Consider the following 4,385-nt stretch of genomic DNA (forward strand, 5'->3'; position numbering starts at 1 on the left):
CAAAGCATCCACATGAATGCATTGAATCTGAGCGTTATTTTCTAAAGGTAAATGTTATTTGTGCCTTGTTGAAAACTATATGGGTCATTCTTCTTTGCCAAGAGCACTGTCACTGGATATTCCTACTTGGACATGTTGCAGCAAAGGCTGATGCCTCAAATGCAATCGGACACTCTGTTCATCTTTCGGCAGGATGGGGCTCTACCTCATTTTCATCGTGAAGTTCGTGGGTACCTGAACACGGAGCTGCCGCATCGATGGATCAGCCGTGCTACAGAACGGGACAGCTGTTTCATGAAATGGCCTCCCCAATCACCAGATCTCACTCTGTTAACTTTTTTCTGTGGAGACACATTGAAGATCCGGTGTATGTACTGCCTCTACCACATGATGTAGCAGAGCTTCGGGAGAGAATACGGGAAGCGACTGCCACAGTTGACGATGCCATGCTGAGACGGGTATGGCAAGAATTGGATTACCGTACTGACGTCTGCTGGGTCACTCGTGGTTCACATATCAAATGTTCGTTAAAAGAAATAAATAAAGAAAGAAAGAAAGAGAGAAAGAAAGAAAGAAAGACCTTTCAGTGTTCCCCTTCAAAATGCAATATGTATGACATCTCTACAATGTTTAGTTCTTGTGCAATAAATAATTGAAAGTGTTTCCAGACTTTATGTACATACTGTATATGAGTAAAAAGAAAATCACAGTAATTAAGGTTTGTGGGCAGCTTACCCATTTTTCCCCGCTACCAAGATGAAGAATTTAAGATTCTACTTTTGTACAAACTTAAAGTAATTACACAAGCAGGCCTAATCATTTTTGTTTTCAGAATGTTAATCTCATAATCCTCATTGCTAGGGCCTCTCGGTCCCTATTTTGCATGAAAGCAGTCGGACTTTGGTGGAAACTCAAGCAAGTAGTACCTCTCGTCTCATGGCCGTCACTTTCATCTTGACAGGAAACACATGGACAGGTTCTGCTCAGGTTCAGTGACTTTAGGACTAGAAAAATTCTTTTGGATCATGATCTGTCACACTTATCATTATCTGTGATCTTACTGTGTCTACAAAAGATGTAACAGAATAGGTGTTTGAATGATTTACCAGAAACAGATTAATAGTAAATCCCCACAAAACAATACCCATTCATTTCCATACAGAAAAAATAAAAATGCAGCACAGCCAATAACATGTATGGTCAATGAGAATGTTAGTACTGCTATTCAAACTAAATTTCTTTGGTCTAATTTTAAAGAAAATGGAATTCTGATATCACATCCCTAAATTCAACAGTACAAAAATGAACTTCAAACTAAGAATTCTTTGCAGTAAAACTAGTTCTGAAAGGAGATATAATATGCTCATGCACATTGATTACTGAGGTACAGTAGCATTTTCTGGGGAAATATTCTACAAATCAAAACAGTTCTCAGGAAACAAAAGGCGATACAATGCTTTCTGGTTAGACAAACACTCAGGTACCCTATCACACCTCAAGTGACCCCCCCCCCCCCCCAAGTCACCCGAACTTATTTCTGTGAAAAATTTCTGGGACTATTTAGTGAGTGATGTGTAGCAGTCAACATCCCCACAGTTTCATAGCTCTAAAAGGTTGAATCATCAGGAAGTGGCTTCATCAAGGAATCACATAACTAAAGAAAATTGTGAACTTTATCCCTAGCCAAATTTTGAAGCTGTTATCCAGGCTACAGGCAGTGTTTCACAGTGTAGAAAGTGGGATACTACATGGATAGCAAACCACCAGTACAGAGAAAATGCTCGGATCAAAGAATACTGTTTATTAAACAGAGCACTAATACAGAGTGTCTAGTCAATTGCATTATCCAGCTCACACTCAAGTCGCATTGCACTGAATCAAAGAGCTTCCACACCACTTGTGTCAAAAACATTTGGTGACTCTAGAAAGAATGTCCTCACAGAACCGCAGCCAGCAGTGTGACGCGCTTTGGGGTGTGGTGACCAGTCTGTGTCAACAGACGTGGGAGTACCAGGCAGCATTACTATTTGTGGTGGTGCAGGTGTGGGGTGACCAGCTGGACCACGTATGATGTCTGCAGAGGGACCGACTGGATCATTTCTCGCTGAGCATGCGGGAGCATTTACGGCCAATCACATCACGACCAGAGCATGCACGAGGTATGATCAAGCCATTTCTGGCATAGGAAGAAGCAGCATGGCAGATCCTGTATACATGGTAGGGTGCAAGGTGGGTGCTGTGGCAGTTATCTGTTGCAGCTGTGCTGTGTGGTGTTATGGGTCCGGGAGGCCAGTCAGGCATGTGGAGGTGTGGCAGCATTGCACAGTTCTTGTGGCAGTGTTAGGGTTGTCAAGGTGGACGTCATCATCACCCAGCGATTCGTCTTGCAGTATCTATGCTGGTTTGAGGTGGTAAGGGAGACTGGTAGGTTTCTCATTACTCAAAATGTGAAAGTTGTGGGTACCATTTTGAGTGTATGGTCCTGAATTATGAGGTTGCTGGGTGGGATGTATAGTGTCATCGTGGAACATCACCTGGTCACATGTTTGAGATCTTTATAAATGAATACCTTTAGCATGGAATGTGGTGACAGAAGAGGGATCTGTGCCAGTCTTGACATGATGTGAGGATCATTATCTGTCATTTTAGAGATGCAAGATGATATCTTCTGTCAAAAATTGTATTCTTTGAGCACTTATCATGTTGGGCTCACAACTGAAGCTGAGTATTGTAGGACTATAAAACCACTACTTGCTTTCATATATTACGTGGGGTGTACAGTTAATGAATTTGTAATCTACAACTATCTTCTTATTATGCTGCTGTACTCTCTCCGAATTACCATACAAATAAATGAAAAGAGTAATATTTATTGAGTCTCAACAGCAATGAACATCTTGACTAAGGCAAACAAGACAACAATAATTTTCAACTATAACACAGTAAGTTCAAAGAACACTCTGCTGTCGCAGCAAGGAGTAAGTGTGTGAGACAGCCCTCTGAATGGACGGCACGTGATCCTCCTTGACATTTCGGGCAATCAGCTGATCATGCCCGTTGAGCGTGCAATCTCCACTGGTCGGCACATCACCAACGCCCCCCCCCCCCTCCCCCAGAAAAGCAGACTGTCTTTGGAATCCTTGAGACATGAGGCTATTGAGGAATCTTGCAGGAAAGTGGACACGCCAATCACAGCATGTCTGGTGCGACAGCTGTGACACCAGTGAGGCAGCAGGTGGCTGGTCACCCGTAGAAGGCGGCTGACTGGACAGGGTTCTCAAACACGACAGAACATTCAACCTGGTCAGTTGAGGCAGTGTTCGTAAACCATTGTCCAGAATGTCCAGAGTTCTGTAGTTGCAGGTGAGGACACGGTGGGGACTGATATATGGTGGTATAAGGACTGGTTTAATTCCATTGACGTAGCACAATGTGAGCACTATTTGATAATTTCTTGTGCATGAATGATTGACGTCGTCCTGCCGTGATGCTGACTGGGATCAGATACACGTGATACGCTATATGAGTTGCGCTATACATTCTGATTGGTGTAAACTTTCCTTCGAGGAAGCACTTGAATCAAATTCTCTCGATAGGCGCAACGTCTCACTGTATACTAGCTCTGCTGGTGCCACAGCCAGGTCTCGTTTAGGTACCGCTTGCAGGCAAAGTAAAACAAGGTTGGTCGGTCGATTTGGAGGAAGGGACCAAACAGTGAGGTCATTGGCCCCGTCGAATTATGCAAGGACGTGGAAGGAAGTCGGCCGTGACCTTTCAAAGGACCCATCCCAGCATTTGCCTGAAGCGATTTAGGGAAATCACAGAAAACCTGAATCACAATAGCTAGATGCGGGTTTGAACCGTCATCCTCCCACAATGAGAGTCCAGTGTGCTAACCACTGCGCGACCTCTCTTGGCGTAAAACAAGGGGTAAGTTTTTAGTCCACCTAGTGTCGTAACACATGAGCGCTGCCTTGAGGGAATGGTGCCAGTGTTCCACCTTGCATTGCTGGCTGGGTGGTAGCTCGTGGAGAGAGAGTGGGTAGCATTGCAAATATTGCTCATCTGTGAAAGAGCTCCGATTTAAATTGGCGTCACCTGTCAGTAATGATATCTAATGGGCAGCCAAATCACACAACCCAAAGTGACATGAATACCACTGTCAGTGTCTGGACAGAGGTGTTGTCAATCTGAAGTGTGTCAGGCCACCGCGTGAATCTGTCTATCACTGTCAATAAATAATGTCGTACATCTGACATGGGAAAATGTCTCTACTGTCTACGGGACATTACTGACGGGCACAGTATGTGGCAAGCAATGTTACTTTGTTGACAAGCCATTTACGCTTGGATCCACTGTCGACAATCTTTTTGTACTCTGGGCCA

The sequence above is a fragment of the Schistocerca cancellata genome, chromosome 10 (assembly GCF_023864275.1).
Source record: "Schistocerca cancellata isolate TAMUIC-IGC-003103 chromosome 10, iqSchCanc2.1, whole genome shotgun sequence".
NCBI lineage: Eukaryota > Metazoa > Arthropoda > Insecta > Orthoptera > Acrididae > Schistocerca > Schistocerca cancellata.